Source organism: Amblyomma maculatum, unplaced genomic scaffold (assembly GCF_055883805.1).
Source record: "Amblyomma maculatum isolate TAMU_Amacu unplaced genomic scaffold, ASM5588380v1 scaffold_19, whole genome shotgun sequence".
Lineage (NCBI taxonomy): Eukaryota > Metazoa > Arthropoda > Arachnida > Ixodida > Ixodidae > Amblyomma > Amblyomma maculatum.
The window spans coordinates 252047-273136 of NW_028146744.1; the positions used below are offsets into that span (position 1 = coordinate 252047).

The window sequence follows — 21090 nt, forward strand, 5'->3', positions numbered from 1 at the left end:
CATGCTATATTATTTTGCTAGGTTCCTAGTCGCATTGGCATACGAGGAAAGAGGGAGCAGAAGTGTGTCGCACAAGCGAGAACAATAGAAATAAAATGTGAACTTGCCATTGCATGAAATTGGTAAGTAGCACACTAAGATCTTAATGGCAGCTTTCTTGGGAAAATGAAGGAAAAGCTGCATAACACTTTAGAAAGGATATTGTGCTGCCATAATGAACATTTTATCAAGGTCGTTTTATTTGTTTTACATGTAGGTCATATACACATCCCCCATAGTTTCTTGTGAACAAAAAATACAAAGAGGACAAGCTGTCGGGCTAGTTGGTTTTTCATAGTTATTGCAGCGCGTAGCCGGACAAGGACGAAGACGGAGGAACACGTAAGATGCAGAGGCACTGAACTGCGACTTTATTTTTGGAAATCAGCCAACCATGTCATATATATAACAGAGAAACGCCCACTAGAGGAACAAAATCTACACGTGGCGAAAACAGGTGCAACAAAATCAAACAGGTGTATAAAAAATCGATAAATCTAAATGCTTAACACACGATTGACATGGTACAGTGACATAACATGATAATAGTAGCCGTAGGGAAAGTGCGTGAAAAATTAACAAAAATTCCCAGTCCTTAACAAGCAACAATGGCTAAAAAAGGTGGATGCGCAGAAAACATTTTTTATATTAGAACTTGTTTAAAAAACCGCAGAGAAACTTATGAGATGGACAAAAAATAATAAGTAAATTAAACATGAAAAAAGAAGAGAGAGAGATGCAAATGTTGAAACAAAATTGAAAGCCAACAATTAACACTGCAAAACAAAAAAACAACAATGAATTAAACAATATGACGGACTGCAATTCAAAATGTATAAAACGAAGGCATGTAAAGAGTACAAATAAAATCAAAGATAAAATCAAGCACAATCAGAGAGAAAAGCAATTTCTTTGTTCGAAAGGAAAACTGAGGATGTGCTGACGCATTGATCCTTGTGCTTAGCAATCAAAGCGACTTCCACTATTTCGCGTGTAAGCTTGTTATGGGATCGGTTTAGAATAGTCGTTTTCTGAAAGACAAGGGAGCATTTTCTATTGCGGTCACATTTGCGACAATGTACTGGCAGGTTTTTGTATGATGACCCTGAAAAATCATTGCTATGCTCCATTAAAGATGAATAATACATTGGCCAGTTTGGCTGATGTATGCTTTGCCACAAGATAGAGGGATGGAGTATACAAGCCCTTCTGCGCATGTTACGGCGGGATTCTTGTGCCTTGTGGTGCAGCCATTATCTCTCTTTGTCGTTTTGTTGACCATGCGACAAAGTCTTGATAGGCGGTGCGGGGCTGAAAAGACCACGTGAACGCCTGCCTTCTTACCAATCTTCTTGAGATTATGAGAAATCTTGTGGATATAAGGTATTATTGCTACCTTATTTCGCTGTTGGACTTCAGCTGAAGGGCCTGTCATCTTCATTTTGTAGTTCTTTAACATTTTTCTAGCGACAGAAGAGAGAAGTTTCTGCGGGAATCCCGACTGCGTCTGCCTGCACACTTGAGCTGAAAAGCTATCCTGAAATTTATGCTTGCATGACTTCGTCAAGGCGTTACTAAAACCAGATTGCACAATATTCCCTTTAACCAACTTTGAATGAGCAATACCATAAGCTAAAATGGGTTTCTTGCTTCTTGGTTCGAACGCCCAGCAAACATGATTAGGAGTGAAAAAAAGTCTTAGCTCGAGAAAACGAGTGGAATTCTTGTCTGGCACTTCGTGGGTCTGCTCAAATGGCGCCATTGTGTTCGCAAACACGGTCAGAACTTGAGATACCGGACTTAAAATGGTTTCATTATTGCAACCTAAGATAACTAAGTAATCATCTACGAACCGGAAGATCTTTAAATGCATGAGTTATCAAAGCTTTCATTAAGAGCTCTGTCATGCATGCAGAGGTAAAGGTCACTGAGAACTGGGGCAATGCATGATCCTGTACAGATCCCCTGCCTTTGTATAAAACGAGACCCATTCCAATCTGCAAGGTTGATTTGAGGTAAACCGACAACAATTCCAAAAAACCATCAACACTAATGCCGCACTTATTCTGAAAAGCCACGGCGCCATATTTGGACAGCCATTACTGTTGATGGTTTTTTGGAATTGTTGTCGGTTTACCTCAAATCAACCTTTGCAGATTGGAATAGGTCTCTTTTTATACAAAGGCAGGGGATCTGTATAGGATCATGCATTGCCCCAGTTCTCAGTGACCTTTACCACGGCATGCATGACAGAGCTCTTAATGAAAGCTTTGATAACTCATGCGTTTTAAAGATCTTCCAGTTCGTAGATGATTACTTAGTTATCTTAGGTTGCAATAATGAAACCATTTTAAGTCGGGTACCTCAAGTTCTGACCGTGTTTGCGAACACAATGGCGCCACTTGAGCTGACCCACGAAGTGCCAGACAATAATTCCATTTGTTTTCTCGAGCTAAGACTTATTTTCACTCCTAATCATGTTTGCTGGGCGTTCGAACCAAGAAGCAAGAAACCCATTTTAGCTTATGGTATTGCTCATTCAAAGTTGGTTAAAAGGAATATTGTGCAATCCGGTTTTAGTAACGCCTTGACGAAGTCACGCAAGCATAAATTTCAGGATAGCTTTTCAGCTCAAGTGTGCAGGCTGACGCAGTCGGGATTCCCGCAGAAACTTCTTTCTTCTGCCGCTAGAAAAATGTTAAAGAACTACAAAATGAAGATGACAGGCCCTTCAGCTGAAGTCCAACAGCGAAATAAGGTAGCAATAATACCTTATATCCACAAGATTTCTCATAATCTCAAGAAGATTGGTAAGAAGGCAGGCGTTCACGTGGTCTTTTCAGCCCCGCACCGCCTATCAAGACTTTGTCGCATGGTCAACAAAACGACAAAGAGAGATAATGGCTGCGCCACAAGGCACAAGAATCCCGCCGTAACATGCGCAGAAGGGCTTGTATACTCCATCCCTCTATCTTGTGGCAAAGCATACATCAGGGAAACTGGCCAATGTATTATTCATCTTTAATGGAGCATAGCAATGATTTTTCAGGGTCATCGTCCAAAAACCTGCCAGTGCATTGTCGCACATGCGACCGCAATAGAAAATGCTCCCCTTTCTTTCAGAAAACGACCATTCTAAACCGATCCCATAACAAGCTTACACGCGAAATAGTGGAAGCCGCTTTGATTGCTAAGCACAAGGATGAATGCGTCAGCACATCCTCAGTTTTCATTTCGAACAAAGAAATTGCTTTTCTCTCTGATTGTGCTTGATTTTATCTTTGATTTTATTTGCACTCTTTACATGCCTTCGTTTTATACATTTTGAATTGCAGTCAGGCATATTGTTTAATTCATTGTTGGTTTTTTGTTTTGCAGTGTCAATTGGTTGGCTTTCAATTTTGTTTCAACATTTGCATCTCTCTCTCTTCTTTTTTAATGTTTAACTTACTTATTATTTTTTGTCCATCTCATAAGTTTCTCTGCGGTTTTTTAAACAAGTTCTAATATAAAAAATGTTTTCTGCGCATCCACCTTTTTTAGCCTTTGTTGGTTTTTAGGACTGGGAATTTTTGTTGCTTTTTCATGCACTTTCACTATGGCCACTATTATCATGTTATGTCACTGTATCATGTCAATCATATGTTAGGCATTTAGATCATCATCAGCCTGACTCTACCCACTGCAGGGCGAAGGCCTCTCCCATATTTCTCCACTTAACCCGGTTGTGTGCTAGCTGCATCCACTTGACCCCTGCGAACTTCTTAATCTCATCCGCCCACCTAACTTTCTGCCGCCCCCTCCTACGCTTTCCTTCCCTTGGAATCCAGTTTGTTACCCTAAGCGACCATCGGTTATCCTCTCTTCGCACTACATGTCCTGCCCATGTCCATTTCTTCTTAATGTCCACTAGAATGTCGGTCACTTGAGTTATTTCTCTGACCCACTCTGCACGCTTCCTATCTCTTAATGTTACCCCTACCATTTTTTGTTCCATAGCCCTCTGGGTTGTCCTCAACTTAAGTAGAACTTTCTTGGTTAGCCTCCACGTTTCAGCCCCATAGGTGAGTACAGGTAAGATGCAGCTGTTGTATACTTTCCTCTTGAGCGATACCGGTAAGCTGCTAGACATAATCTGCGAGTGCTTGCCAAATGTGCTCCATCCCAATCTTATTCTTCTTGTTATTTCCTTTTCATGGTCCGGATCTGCGGTTACTACCTGTCCTAAGTAGACATATTCGCCTACTACTTCCAGTACTTCGCTACCTAATGTAAACTGCTGTTCCTTCCCGAGCCTCTTGAACATTACCTTAGTCTTCTGCATATTGATTTTCAAGCCTACCTTTCTACTTTTCCTGTTTAGGTCATCAATCATTATTTGTAGTTCATCTCCCGAGTTGCTTAGCAAGCAATGTCATCAGAAAATCGCAGATTACTGAGGTATTCTCCATCTACCCTTATCCCTAACTGCTCCCCTTCCAAGTCTCTGAATACTTCCTCTAAGCAAGCTGTGAATAGTACTGGGGAGATTGTGTCTCCTTGCCTAACACCTTTCTTTATGGGAATTTTGTTACTTTCTTTGTGCAGAACTATGGTTGCTGTGCAGCCACTATATATATCTTCCAGCACTTTCACGTACAGCTCGTCTACCCCCTGATTTCGCAATGCCTGCATCACCGCCGAGGTTTCAACTGAGTCAAATGCTTTTTCGTAATCAATGAATGCTATGTATAAGGGCTGGTTATATTCCGAGCATTTTTCTATCACCTGATTGATGGTATGGATATGATCGATAGTAGAGTACAGTTTCCGAAACCCTGCTTGATCCTTTGCTTGATTGACGTCTAAGGTTGTTCTGATTCTATTAGCGATTACCTTCAGTTCAGTTCAGGCGTTCAGTCGTGTCTGACTCTTCGTGACCCTATGGACCATGTCACGCCACGCTTTCCTGTCTCTCACTATCTTCTTAACATCACATAGCTTCATCTGCAATGCCTCGAGAATGCCATCTAACCATCGCGTTCGCTGCCTACCCCTTCTCCGGCGACCCTCAACCTTTCCCAACGTCAAATCTTTCTCCAGCGACTCCTCTCTTCTCATCAGATGACCAAAGTAGCTGAGCTTTAACTTTAGAATTTGACCCTCCAATGAGCAGTCAGGGTTTATGGTCGACAATATCGACTGATTTGATCTTCTGGCAGTCCAAGGAACTGTTAAGAGTCTTCGCCAGCTCCACAATTCAAACGCGTCAATTCTTCGGCGGTCAGCCTGTTTCACAGGCCAACTCTCGCATCCATATATCACAACTGGAAAGACCATAGCACGGGTTATACGGATCTTGGTTGGCAGACTAATGTCTCTGCTCTTTACTAGGCGGTCAAGGCTAACCATTGCTCTCTTTCCCAGAAGCAGGCGTCTCCTAATTTCATGGCTGCAGTCTCCTTCCGAGGTAATCTTGACGCCCAAGAAGAGAAAATCTGTCACAGCCTCCACTTCTTGTCCATTGATACTCCAGGACTTGATAGGGCAAGACGCCAGATCTTCGTCTTTTTAATGTTCAGTTTAAGCCCAAACTTCTCACTCTCTTCTCGTACGAGCATCAGAAGTCTCTTGAGTTCCACTTCACTTTCTGCCATTAAAGTGGTATCATCCGCATATCTTAGTAAATACCTTATACGTAACAGACAGTAAGCTGATTGGTCTGTAATTTTTAAGGTCCTTAGAGTCCTCTTTCTTATGAATGAGGATAATGTTTGCATTCTTCCATGGTTCCGGTACCGTCGATGACATCAGGCACTGCGTATACAAGGTGGCCAGTTTTTCTAACACGATATCCCCCCGTCCTTCAGCAAATCCGTAGTTATCTGCTTTTAGATACATCGATTTTTATACTCGTGTTTGTGCCATGAATTTGAACGAGCCCTCCGCTCCTTTGGCATTGCACATTCCACTACATCCGTCAATCATCCCCAGTGCAATGGCCTCGTGGAGCGTGTTAACCGCACCATCACGGATATACTCGCCTCCTTCGTGGCTCCGTCCCACAGAAACTGAGATCGTTTTGTTTCTGCGGCAGCTTTTGCACTCAACACTGCGAGGCAAGAAAACTGCCATGCATGTTGACAAGTTTGGTTTCAGTGCGACACATCACATAAGCTGCAAAATTTGTCCTTCAGTCATCTTATTGAAGAACTTGTAATGCGTTATATAATGTTGCGGGACCCTGTGCCCGCCTAGAGATAGACACAGAACAGAGGACACCAGGCAAACACCACTTGCCCCAGCGCTCTTCTTTTGTTCTCTAACCCTCGCGCTGGCGCCGCGCGCTTGTCTCGCGCTCGTCCTGCGCCTCTTCCTTTTCTGGCGCAGCGCTCCTCGGCGCGCACCGTAACATCTTTCTACCGGGGGGGGGGGGGGTTTCAGTGAGCTGTTGCAGGTGCTCCACTTATGGGGCGGCGTTTCGTGGGGAAGGCAGTGAGGCAGCTGGCGACGACAGTAGTGGTGATGACCCGGTATCTAAGTCGGAGTCAATGCTGGCGCTGTTGACATATTGCTTCATGTTTACACATGCTCCTTCAAAATGTGGTGCACACTGCATTGTCCATGCTCGGGGAGGTCTCCGAGGCGGTATGTCATGGGGCCGAGCCGTTCAACGACACGGTAAGGGCCGCAGTATCGGGGCATCAGCTTCGTGGCAGGGCCAGTCGTGCGGACGGTGCGGCGAACGAGGACCAAGTCACCAGACCGGAAGGTGGGAAGTGGTGGTGATGCTGCATTGGCCACTCTCACACGCACATGAGCCGTGAGAAGGTTGCGCTGAGCGTCGAGGCGGGCGTAACAAAGTCGTTGGGCGGAGTCAATTGGTGACGTAGTCTAATGGGGAAGGCCCAACTGCGCGTTGAGAGGGATGTAGGGTGTTCTGCCATAGACGACTGAGGACGGCGTGAGTCATCTAGGCCGACAATCTGTTGGCTTTACGCCATAGTTTTATGGAAACGGGCTGTTGTCTTTGATAAGGCTGCTCATGAATTCCCAGTTCTGCTTTTATGTAATGCAGCTCTTTTTGATAAAAACAACTCTAGAATGGCTTTACACATCTCTCTAAACATGATGATTTAGGCTGGTACAAGACAAATGTTCTGGTACCTGGGTACCAATGGTATGACATCGCACTCTTTTTGTTAAGGAGGCAAGTTGCCAACACGTCTTGTCAACATTGGGCTGTAATGGGTGCACTGGACCAGGCTCTGCACCGATGTTTCTCCTGGTGGTGTCTAAGGTTGCTGCATAAGTTCTGGTGCAGTCTCCTTCACTGCAGTGAAACCGTCATCTTCATCAACTGTAATATCTTAAGAAGAACATTCTGCATGTGCCATAAGCGGTGGCTACACCTGAATAAAGAAGTTGCGTGACTGGTTTTGGAAGGGAACTTTATTGCGATAACAATATGTGCAAACACTGTTTCGACCGATAGCTATATAAGCTAGTGGCCAGTCTGATAAAAAAGTTACTTGTAGTTCAGACGCAGAGCGCAAAAGGCTGAAAAGGTAAACTTCATATACATGTTTGCAAGATACACACCACAAAACACACAAAAAACCAAGCACACTTGGAGCAGACCAGGAGCAAAATATTGAGTGGCTAAAATAGAAACATAGCTGCACAAATGGTAAACAAGGTAAATCGCTGCGCAACCTTACGGCTGCCTGGTCTGCTCCAGAGTGATAGTCCCCCAGGCTTGTTCGACGTTATATAGGAGCCATGCCATCTACCGTCAATGTCCCTTCAGGAAAAGCACAGGCGTTTTTCGTGGAAAATCTGCGGTGCTCGTTGCATTTGTGTAACACAGGATGACCACGCGAGCTAGGCATTACGTCCTGGTCGTCAGCGCAGATGACCGATCTTCAATGTTCGGCGGGAACTCTTTTACTGTCGCTGAAAAGGCTATCTTCCACATCTGCACTTCTGAAATCACGTTGGATAGTCTGTCGTCAGCAGCATCAGTCCGTTTCCAGATCCGCCACTAGCAAAGATGGGGCTACACGAGGAATGGAGTTCATTCGTGAATAAGCCAAGGGAAGCACCAATATGGGGCTATAGAAATTGGCTTTAAAAATATAAAACTGAAATGAGAAAACATTTTTAGGAGTGCACAAATGGAAATAGTCGCCTTTGCCAGTATTGTCATGCTGATGGTTTTTACGTGCAAGATCATGCATTGAAACCTGCTTACCCTGTTACATATAAGAAGATCAGAATATATGAGAGCATTGAGTGGACACTAGGAAGATGTAAAAGAGAGAAGAATGTAGTTGAATTTTTTGTTGTTCCAGGCTCCATCTTGAACAAGAGCTGCTCATACAGTCTCATCATGCTAGACTGATGCTTTTTTCTTTGTGCAGTATATGATAATGCCTCTGTTCATCTAACTGGCTTTTCTCATGGATCCATACCATGCAGTTTTTATAGGGTGCTGAACAAACTGTCCTGCACATTCCTCAACATATGGAGGAAATCAGAGACAAAGTGCAAGGAGTGATTTTTGTCCGCAGCTTAGGCTGACCACAACTTCCTGCTATTGAAATCGGGCATACGCTTACCGTGGGGGGGTGTCATTGACGCATGCCGGCTGAGGAATATAGTTTATATTGCACTTTTGCGTGAATTTTTTTTGCACTAAATTGCCATCTATGAAGTGGAAACTGCTCTTCATGACACAAGTTGAAGTTCAGATGCATATCGTTTTGAAATAAATCACATTAAAATGCTCGAACATGAACAAATTTCTCAATACCTACGTAAGAATAGGCACCTGACCGAACCACTTTCAAATAGCTCGGTCTGATCGCACATACTGTTAGAACTGCTGGCTGGTTTATTCATAGTTTGCCTTGCTCCTGGCGGCTGTCGTCCAAGGTGGCCATGATCCAGGCATAGTCTGCTTTCCATCTCTCCTTGTATGTGCAGTCTTTTCTTGGGTCTCGGATCCATCTGTGGGTCGTAGCAGGCGGCAACGTCTTGCCTGTGACGCAGTGCGTTTTATGGATCGATAACTGACTGGCTTCCTGTACAACGGGGCTGCTCGCTTTAGTGGTGACGCGTACTACATGCATCTCCGGCTCACACTTGCTCGTCTCAACTGCATGCATTGAAAATCAGAAGTGTAATAACATGCTATACATGTCATTAAAATTACAAAAAATAATCATTATAAAATAGACAGGCACAAAATCAAGTACAATCAGCGTCTGAAAACAGACTGTTTTTACTTTATTTTGGAATAGACCTGGGGTCCTAACAAAACATGGCCTCTCCCCGCAGGGGGCACCTGTTAAAGCAGGTGTTTGTGTTTTGTGCGACACCACGTACCCCGAGCACCCACGCTTAGCCGTGCGTGGCATCGTCGTGTCTGGGGAAAAGGGGATCCTAGTAGTTGAGCCGATGCCGAGTGTTTGAACCTTTAAGGCCCCTCGACGGAGGCAACACACCTCTTTGGCCCACACTTCCCATAGACGGCACCTCCGGGCTGACCCACCCGGGGGAAACCGGCAGTCGCCTTTTCCTATCCTTCCCTTCATCTTTCACGTTCCTATCTTCTATCCTAGAACTCTCCTGTCCTCTACTCTCTTCTTGGTTTTTCCTTACTTTCAGGCGGCGAGGGTTAACCTTGTGTGGCTGACTACCCTGAGTTACGCCATATTAGGTTATAGTTACAGTGTACAGCTGACGTGGACAGGACTTGCCTGCCAATTCCTGCCCCTTCCCCTCGTTGGGCTCCATGGTGGGTGGCTGGCACCGCAGCCGAACATCATACAATATTTATGGCTTCTTGCTCCAAACTGATTGCCTTTCCAAGAAAGGGCGGACCAATGTATCAGCCCAGTTCTTTTCAGCGAAGCATGAAACTTGCCCTAAATATCATGTGATCCACAGTGAAAGCCCCGCCAAACAAGCTCGGCTAATATCCCCTTTTGCAGTATCTAGGTCTCTCACAACCATACTAGGCTCAGGATACAAAGTTAGTAAACTGGCTAGCGGGGATCTCCTGCTTGAGCTGCAAAGCAAACTCCAGTACAGCAACCTTCAGCAACTTGCTACATTTGGGGATAGCCCAATAACAGTCAGTGCTTGAACACAGTCCAAGGCGTGATATCAGAGACTGACTTCCTGTCACTCACTGAAGATCTTCTAGAAGGTCTTTCCGAGCAGAATGTAATCGGTGTACACAGGATCAAAATCCGAAAGAACAACCAAGTAATTACCAACAAAGCACATAGTTCTGACTTTCAACTCTAGCAAACTCCCTGAATCCATTGAAGTCTGTTACATCAAAGTAGACATCCGGCCCTACATCCCAAACCCTAGGCTTTGTTTCAACTGCCAAAGATTCGGTCGTGGCTCCCAGAGCTGCCATGGCCGACAAACATGCGCAAAATGTGCCTCAACTGAACATAAATCTGACGAGTGTGAAGCTGCACCGCACTGCGCAAACTGTGCAGGTGAACACGCGGCATACTGACGGTCATGTCCTTCTCGAAAGAAGGAAAAGGACATCATTACCATAAAAGTCAATGAAAACATAACGTTTAAAGAGGCACGACAGCCATATCTTGTTAAACGGCACTTTTTTGTTCACAGCCAAACCGAACTATTCCAATGTGGTGGAGCATAGGGCAGCACACCACAACAGGATTTGGTCTCCGCCGAGGTTAAGCCTCAGGCAGGGCCATCCCTGCCCCAGGCAGAAGCAGTGAAAGCTGCCCTGCCATCGCAGAAACAGGGCACACTGGCCCCAGAGCCAACAGCCCAAAAGGCCTCCCCCAGAAGGGAAGCCTGCAACCAACACTCCTAACTCTCCCCAAACGTCCAAAGCCCCCGAGACAATGGACACAACCCCTTCCTCGTCCACGCTGCAGCGGCGGCATAACTCTCTGGAAAGATAACGGAGAGAAAAAACTCTTATAACAGGACCAGACAAACCTGAAACCTAAATTCAGGTACATTCCATAAAAAAAAATGGCGTTCCTCATACACTGGAACTGCCGAGGTCTCATAAACAACTACAACGATATAAAAGGCATTTTACATTCATTTTCTCCTGTAGCCCTTTGCCTACAGGAAGCTAACTTAGGACCACACCAAAACATTTTAAAAGGACACATCTTTCGCTGCGACCGAAAAGAATCAAATAGGCTATCTGGAGCTGTCGCTATTGTAGTGCAGAATGGAGTAGCAACACGTGAAATTAGCCTCAAAACCAAGTTCAAAGCTGTTGCTGTGTATCATTCATTATAAAACAATAACTTTATTTTCACTGTATCTCCAACCGCACCTAATTGTAACCCTTCATGATCTGGAAGAGCTTTTAGAACAACTGGCAAAACCATGTCCGGTTGGAGATTTTAATGCGCACTCCACTTTCTGGAGAAGCGATCAGACACACTAGAGGTCGTATATTTGAGGATTTTATATTATGCAATGATGTCTGCCTGCTAAATACAGGAAAGCATACATACTGCTCCCCAAGCACGGGGAAAATGAGCGTTTTAGATTTATCATTTAGCTCCCCATCAATTTTTAATGATTTTAAATGGGACGTCTTTGACAATCCTCTAGGAAGTGATCATTTGCCTGTCTTTATCAGCCTAACACCCTCACCCTCCATCACTCTAAACAAACCCAAGCGGTGGAAACCTTGAGAACTTGGCTCTATTCCAGTCTGAAGCCAGCCTGGAAAAGCGCTTTTCCGAAAAACTCAGTGTTGACGAGATAATTGAAAAATTTACGGCCTGCATCATTGACGCAGCACTTGTAGCTATACCAGAGTCTTCAGGAGTGGTACTGAAAAATTGCAGTCTGGTATTCTCAGGAGTGCAGAGATGCGAAGAAGAAACACAACAAAGCTTGGGGAACCTTTCACAGGTACCTTACAAACGAAAACCTTGTAAAATTCAAACAGTCAAAAGCTAGGGCACGGTATGTCCGCCGAAACGCTGAGAAGGCTTCTTGTCAAAAATACATATCATCAATAAATAGCTCAATCACATAAAAAAAATGTGGGAGCTTGTTCACAAACTGGATGGCAACTTCTCCCCATGCACAGTCCCTTTTCTAACATCTCCTGGCACCCAAACAAATTTACAGGAACAGGCAGATATTCTAGGCGATCATTTTTCTGCAATTTCAAGCTCACTACACTACCCAAAATCTTTCATAACATACAAAAACAAGGCCGAAAAACAAGAACTGCCAACAAGTGGAAGTACAAATGAAGCATATAACAAGTTAATAACGCTGCAAGAAATAAACACGGTTCTATCTGCCGGCAAGAACACTGCACCTGGCCCAGATCAAATTCGCTATCAGATGCTTGCACATCTTTCTAACCGGCTTTAGAAGCACTTCTGAAATTTTTCAACAAAGCATGGGTATCCGGGAGTATTCCTGAGGCCTGGAAAAAAGCTATTATTGTGCCTTTCCTGAAACCAGGAAAGCCACCAACGGCCCCCAGCAGTTATAGACCCATAGCTCTCACAAGTTGCTTTGCAAAGCCTTTTGAAAGTGTTCTTAATACCAGATTAGCCTTTGTCCTTCATACCCGAGAACTTCTAGACATTCACCAATGTGGGTTCAAAACAGCATGTTCTACCACGGACCATCTAGTCGGCCTTGAAAACACTGTTCGTGAAGCATTTATTCACAAACAGCACTGCCTTGCAGTCTTCTTTGATATGGAAAAGGCTTATGACACTACATGGCGATTTGGCATCCTCCGTGACCTAGCAGATTTAAGCATACGTGGTAGGATGTTAAACTGTCTAAAGGACTTGTCAAATCGCTGATTCCGTGTGCGCTTGGGCTCAAGCTTTTCAAAGAACTTTGTACAGGAGAATGGCGTACCACAGGGATGCGTCTTATGCACAACTCTATAGTAAAAATGAATTCCATAAGCACAGTTATCCCGAAATCCATAATGTATTCAGCTTATGTTGACGATCTACAGATTGCATACACATCCTCTAACGTATCTACATGTGAGAGACAGGTGCAGTTGACCATAAATAAACTAGCAGCATGGGCAGACACAAACGGATTTCAGTTTTCTCCTCAAAAAACAGTGGCTGTCCTATTCTCTCTCAAACGAGGCTTACAAACAGATCGTACACTACACCTGAACAAAACGAAATTACCGGTGAAAAACGAACACAAATTTCTAGGCGTATCTTTTGACAAAAAACTCACCTTTCTTCCTCATATAAATGTCCTGATGAAAAAGGCTTCCAAATCTCTAAACATACTAAAAGTACTAAAGTACATACTAAAACATACCATAAGCTAAAATTGGTTTCTTGTTCCTTGGTTCGAACGACCAGCAAACATGATTAGGAGTGAAAAAAGTCTTAGCTCGAGAAAACGAATGGAATTCTTGTCTGGCACTTCGTGGGTCAGCTCATGTGGCGCCATTGTGTTCGCAAACACGGTCAGAACTTGAGGTACCCGACTTAAAATGGTTTCATTATTGCAATCTAAGATAACTAAGTAATCATCTACGAACCGGAAGATCTTTAAAACGCATGAGTTCTCAAAGCTTTCATTAAGAGCTCTGTCATACATGCCGAGGTAAAGGTCACTGAGAACTGGGGCAATGCATGATCCTATACAGATCCCCTGCATTTGTATAAAACGAGACCCATTCCAATCTGCAAAGGTTGATTTGAGGTAAACCAACAACAATTCCAAAAAGCCATCAACAGTAATGGCTGTCCAAAAATGGCGCCGTGGCTTTTCAGAATAAGTGTGGCATTACTGATGATGGTTTTTGGAATTGTCGGTTTACCTCAAATCAACCTTTGCAGGTTAGAATAGGTCTCGTTTTATACAAAGGCAGGGGATCCGTATAGGATCATGCATTGCCCCAGTTCTCAGTGACCTTTACCTCGGCATGCATGATTGAGCTCTTAATGAAAGCTTTGATAACTCATGCGTTTTAAATATCTTCCGTTTCGTAGATGATTACTTAGTTATCTTAGATTGCAATAATGAAACCATTTTAATTCGGGTACCTCAAGTTCTGACGGTGTTTACGAACACAATGGAGCCACTTGAGCTGACCCACGAAGTGCCAGACAAGAATTCCATTCGTTTTCTCGAGCTAAGACTTCTTTTTCACTCCTTATCATGTTTGCTGGTCGTTCGAACCAAGGAACAAGAAACCCATTTTAGCTTATGGTATTGCTCATTCAAAGTTGGTTAAAAGGAATATTGTGCAATCTGGTTTTAGTAACGCCTTGACGAAGTCATGTAAGCGCAAATTTCAGGATAGTTTTTCAGCTCAAGTGTGCAGGCTGACGCAGTCGGGATAGCCGCAAAAACTTTTCTTCTGTCGCTAGAAAAATGTTAAGGAACTACGAAATGAAGATGACAGGCCCTTCAGCTGAAGTCCAACAGTGAAATTAGGTACCAATAATACCTTATATCCACAAGATTTCTCATAATCTCAAGAAGATTGGTAAGAAGGCAGGCGTTCACGTGGTCTTTTCAGCCCCGCACCGCCTATCAAGACTGTTGCATGGTCAACAAAACGACAAAGAGATAATGGCTGCACCACAAGGCACAAGAGTCCCGCCGTAACATGCGCAGAAGGGCTTGTATACTCCTCCCTCTATCTTGTGGCAAAGCATACATCGGCCAAACGGGCCGATGTATTAATAAACCTTTAATAGAGCATAGCAATGGTTTTTCAGTGTCATCGTCCAAAAACCTGCCAGTGCATTGTCGCACATGCGACCGCAATAGAAAATGCTCCCGTCTCAGAAAACGACCATTCTAAACTGATCCCATAACAAGCTTACACGCGAAATAGTGGAAGCCGCTTTGATTTCTAAGCACAAGGATGAATGCGTCAGCACATCCTCAGTTTTCCTTTCGAACAAAGAAATTGCTTTTCTCTCTGATTGTGCTTGATTTTATCTTTGATTTTATTTGCACTCTTTACACGCCTTCGTTTTATACATTTCGAATTGCAGTCAGTCATATTGTTTAATTCGATGTTGGTTTCTTGTTTTGCAGTGTCAGTTGGCATTCAATTTTGTTTCAACATTTGCATCTCTCTCTCTTCTTTTTTAATGTTTAATTTACTTATTATTTTTTGTCCATCTCATAAATGTCTCTGCAGTTTTTTAAACAAGTTCTTATATAATACATTTTTTTCTGCGCATCCACCTTTTTTAGCCATGGTTGCTTGTTAAGGACTGAGAATTTTTGTTGCTTTTTCACGCACTTTCACTATGGCCACTATTATCATGTTATGTCACTGTATCATGTCAATCGTGTGTTAGGCATTTAATTTATCGATTTTTTATACTTGCGTTTGTTCCCTTGAATTTGAGTGAGCCCTCCGCTCCTTTGGCATTGCACATTCCACTAATCCGTCAATCATCCCCAGTGCAATGGCCTCGTGGAGCGTGTTAACCGCACCATCACGAATATACTTGCCTCCTTCGTGGCTCTGTCCCACAAAAACTGAGATCGTTTTGTTTCTGCGGCAGCTTTTGCACTCAAGACTGCAAGGCAAGAAAACTGCCATGCATGTTGACAAGTTTGGTTTCAGTGGGACACATCACATAAGCTGCAAAATTTGTCCTTCAGTCATTTTATTGAAGAACTTGTAATGCGTTATGTAATGTTGCGGGACCCTGTGCCCGCCAAGAGATAGACACAGAAGAACGGAGGACACCAGGCAAACACAACTTGCCCCGGCGCTCTTCTTTTGTTCTCTAACCCTCGCGCTGGCGCCGCACGCTTGTCTCGCGCTCGACCTGCGCCTCTCCCTTTTCTGGCGCAGCGCTCCTCGGCGGGCACCGTAACATCTTTCCAACGGGGGGGGTGGGGAGGGGGAGTTTCAGTGAGCTGCTGCAGGCGCTCCAATTATTGGTTGGCGTTTCGTGGGGAATGCAGTGAGGCAGCTGGCGACGACAGTAGTGGTGATGACCCGGTATCTAAGTCGGAGTCAATGCGGGCACTGTTGACATATTGATTCATGTTTACACATGCTCCGTGAAAATGTGGTGCACACCGCATCGTCTATGCTCGGGGAGGTCTTCGAGGCGGTATGTCACGGGGCCGAGCCGTTCAACGACACGGTAAGCGCCGCAGTATCGGGGCATGAGCTTCGTGTAAGGGCCAGTCGTGCGGATGGTGCGGCGAACGAGGACCAAGTCACCCAACCGGAAGGTGAGAAGTGGTAGTGATGCTGCATTGGCCACTCTTACACGCGCATGAGCCGTGAGAAGGTTGCACTGAGCGTCGAGGTGGGCATAACGAAGTCGTTGGGCAGAGTCAATAGGTGACGTAGTCTGACGGTGAAGGCCCAACTCGCGTCGAGAGGGATGTAGGGTGTTCTGCCATAGACGACTGAGAACGGCGTGAGTCATCTAGGCCGACAGATCTGTTGGCTTTACACCATAGTTTTATGGAAACGGGCTGTTGTCTTTGATAATGCTGCTCACGAATTCCCAGTTCTGCTTTTATGTAATGCAGCTCTTTTTAATAAAAGCAACTCTAGAATGGCTTTACACATGTCTCTAAACATGGTGATTTAGGCTGGTACAAGACAAATGTTCTGGTACCTGGGTAGCAATGGTATGACATCGCACTCTTTTTGTTAAGGAGGCAAGTTGCCAACACGTCAACATTGGGCTGTAATGGGTGCACTGGACCAGGCTCTGCACCGATGTTTCTCCTGGTGGTCTAAGGTTGCTGCGTAAGTTCTGGTGTAGCCTCCTTCACTGCAGTGAAACCGTCATCTTCATCAACTGTAATATCTTAAGAGGAACGTCCTGCATGTGCCACAAGCGGTGGTTACACCTGGATAAAGAAGTTGCGTGATTGGTTTTGGGAGGGAACTTTATTGCGATAACAATATGTGCAAGCACTGCTTCGGCCGATAGCTATATAAGGTAGTGGCCAGTCTGATAAAAAAATTACTTGTAGTTCAGCCACAGAGCGCAAAAGGCTGAAAAGGTAATCTTCATATACACAGTAGGACTCGTTTGCAAGATACACACCACAGAACACTAAAAAAACAAACACAAAAACCAAGCACACTTGGAGCAGACCAGGAGCTAGATATTGAGTGGCTAAAATACAAACATAGCTGCCTGCACAAATGGTAAACGGAAGGTAAATCTGTGCTCAACCTTACGGCTGCCTGGTCTGCTCCAGAGTGATAGTTCCCCCAGGCTTGTTTGATGTTGTATAGGAGCCATGCCGTCTACCGTCAGTGTCCCTTCAGGAAAAGCGTAGCGTTTTTCGTGGAAAACCTGCGGTGCTCGTTGCATTTGTGTAACAAAGGATGACCACGCAAGCTAGGCATTACGTCCTGGTCGTCAGCGCAGATTATCGATCTTCAAAGATTGGCCAGCGGGAACTCTGTCGCTGACAAGGATATCTTCGACATCTTCATTTCTGAAATCACGTTAATAGTCTGTCGTCAGCAGCATCAGTTCGTTTCCAGATCCGCAACGAGCAAAGATGGTGCTACAGGAGGAATAGAGTCCATTCATGAAAGGCAAGCGAAGCACCAATATGGGGCTATAGAAGTTGGATTTAAAAATATAAAACTGAAAGGAGAAAACCTTTTTAGGAGTGCACAAATGGAAATCGTCGCCTTTGTCAGTATTGTCAAGCTGATGGTTTTTACGTGCAAGATCATGTATTGAAACCTGCTTAACCTGCTACATAAAAAGCAGATCAGAATATATGAGAGCATCGAGCGGACACTAGGAAGGTGTAAAAGAGAGAAAAATGTAGCTGAATTTTTTGTCGTTCCAGGCTTCGTCGTGAACAAGAACTGCTCATACAGTCTCATCATGCTAGAACGGTGCTTTTTCCTTTGTGCATTATATGATAATGCCTCTGTTGATCTAACTGGCATTTCTCATGGATCCATACCATGCAGTTTTTATAGGGGGCTGAACAAACTGTTCTGCACATTCCTCAACAAATGGAGGAAATGAGAGACAAAGTGCAAGGAGCAATTCTTGTCCGCAGCATAGGCTGACCACAACTTCCAGCTAGGAAAATTGGGCATACGCTTACCGCGGGGGGGGAGTGTCATTGACGCATGCCGCCTGAGAAATATAGTTTATACTTCACTTTTACGTGAATTGTTTTTGCACTAAATTGCCATCTATGAAGTAGAAACTGCTGTTCATGACGCAAGTTGAAGTTCAGATGCATATCGTTTTGAAATAAATCACATTAAAATGCTCGAACATGAACAAATTTCTCAATACCTATGTAGAATGGGCACCTGACCGAACCACCTTCAAATAGCTCGGTCTGATCGCACAAACTGCTAGAACTGCTGGCAGGTTTATTCATAGTTTGCTTTTACCTTACTCCTGGCGGCTGTCGTCGGAGGTGGCCATGATCGAGGCATAGTCTGCTTTCCATTTCTCCTTGTATGTGCAGTCTTGGGTCTCGGATCGATCTGTGGGTCGTAGCAGGCGGCGACGTCTTGCCTCTTGACGCAGTGCATTTTATGGATCGATAACTCACTGGCTTCTTGTACAACGGGGCTGCTCGCTTTAGTGGCGACGCGTACTGCATGCACCTCCCGCTCACACTTGCTCGTTGTCACAACTGCATGCATTGAAAATCAGAAGTGTCGTAACATGTTATACATGTCATTAAAATTACAAAAAATAATCATTATAAAATAGACAGGCACAAAATCAAGTACAATCAGCGTCTGATAAGAGACTCTGTTTTTACTTTCTTTTGGAATAGACCTGGGGTCCCAACAAAACATGGCCTCCCCCCGCAGGGGGCACCTGTTAAAGCAGGTGTTTGTGTGTTTTGTGCGACACCACGGACCCCGAGCACCCACGCTTAGCCGTGCGTGGCATCGTCGTGTCTGGGGAAAAGGGGATCCTGGTGGTTGAGCCGATGCCGAGTGTTTGAGCCTTTAAGGCCCCTCGACGGAGGCAACACACCACTTTGGCCCACGCTTCCCATAGACGGCACCTCCGGGCTGACCCACCCGGGGGAAACCGGCAGTCGCCTTTTCCTATCCTTCCCTTCATCTTTCACGTTCCTATCTTCTATCCTACAACTCTCCTGTCCTCTACTCTCCTCTTGGTTGTTCCTTACTTCCAGGCAGCGAGGGTTAACCTTGTGTGGCTGACTACCCTGAGTTACGCCATATTAGGTTATAGTTATCGTGTACAGCTGACGTGGACAGGACTTGCCTGCCAATTCCTGCCCCGTCCCCTCGTTGGGCTCCATGGTGGGTGGCTGGTACCGCAGCCGAACATCATACATTATTTATGGCTTCTTCCTCCAAACAAACTGATTGCCTTTCCAAGAAAAGGCGGACCGATGTATCAGCCCAGTTCTTTTCAGCGAAGCATGAAACTTTCCCTAAATATCATGTGATCCACAGTGAAAGCCCTGCCAAACAAGCTCAGCTAATATCCCCTTTTGCAGTATCTAGGTCTCTCACAACCATACTAGGCCCAGGATACGATGTTAGTAAACTGGCTAGCGGGGATCTCCTGCTTGAGCTGCAAAGCAAACTCCAGTACAGCAACCTTCAGCAACTTGCTACATTTGGGGATAGCCCAATAACAGTCAGTGCTTGAAGACAGTCCAAGGCGTAATATCAGAGATTGACTTCCTGTCACTCACTGAAGAACTTCTAGAAGGTCTTTCCGAGCAAAATGTAATCGGTGTACACAGGGTCAAAATCCGAAAGAACAACCAAGAAATACCAACAAAGCACATAGTTCTCACTTTCAACTCCAGCAAACTCCCTGAATCCATTGAAGTCGGTTACATCAAAGTAGACATCCCGCCCTACATCCCAAACCCTAATCTTTGTTTCAACTGCCAAAGATTCGGTCATGGCTCCCAGAGCTGCCGTGGCCGACAAACGTGTGCAAAATGTGCCTCAACTCAACATAAATCTGACTAGTGTGAAGCTGCGCCACACTGCGCGAACTGTGCAGGTGAACACGCCGCATACTCGCGGTCATGTCCTTCTTGGAAGAAGGAAAAGGTCAGCATTACCATAAAAGTCAATGAAAACATAAGGTTTAAAGAGGCACGACAGCGATATCTTGTTAAACGGCACTTTTTTTGTTCACAGCCAAACCGAACTATTCCAATGTGGTGGAGCATAGGTTCAGCACACCACAACAGGATTTGGTCTCCGCCGAGGTTAAACCTCAGGCGGGGCCATCCCTGCCCCAGACAGAAGCAGTGAAAGCTGCCCTGCCATCGCAGAAACGGGGCACACTGTCCCCAGAGCCAACAGCCCAAAAGGCTTCTCCCCCAGAATGGAAGCCTGCAACCAACACTCCTAACTCTCCCCAAACGTCCAAAGCCCCCGAGGCAATGGACACAACCCCTTCCTCGTCCACGCTGCAGCGGCGGCATAACTCTCTGGAAAGATAACGGAGAGAAAAAACTCTTATAACAGGACCAGACAAACCTGAAACCTAAACTCAGGTACATTCCATAAAAAAATATGGCGTTCCTCATACACTGGAACTGCCGAGGTCTCATAAACAACTACGATATAAAAGACATTTTACATTCATTTTCTCCTGTAGCCCTTTGCCTACAGGAAGCTAACTTAGGACCACACCAAAACATTTTAAAATTACACGTCTTTCACTGCGACCGAAAAGAAGCAAATAGGCTATCTGGAGATGTCGCTATTGTAGTGCAGAATGGAGTAGCAACACGTGAAATTAGCCTCAAAACCAAGTTGAAAGCTGTTGCTGGCTATCATTCATTATAAAACAATAAATTTATGTTCACTGTATCTCCAACCGCACCTAATTGTAACCCTTCATGATCTGGAAGAGCTTTTAGAACAACTGCCAAAACCATATCTGGTTGTTGGAGATTTTAATGCACACTCCACTTTTTAGAGAAGCGATCAGACAGACACTAGAGGTCGTATATTAGAAGATTTTATATTATGCAATGATGTCTGCCTGCTAAATACAGGAAAGCATACATAGAGCTCCCCAAGGACGG

At 44.7% G+C, this 21090-nt stretch overlaps 1 protein-coding gene across 6 annotated transcripts in view; it reads left to right on the forward strand.

Annotated features, from left to right (window-relative positions):
* LOC146171553 (uncharacterized) overlaps positions 1–21090 on the forward strand; it is a 576153-nt gene that overhangs the window by 130056 nt on the left and 425007 nt on the right. The window lies entirely within an intron of this gene.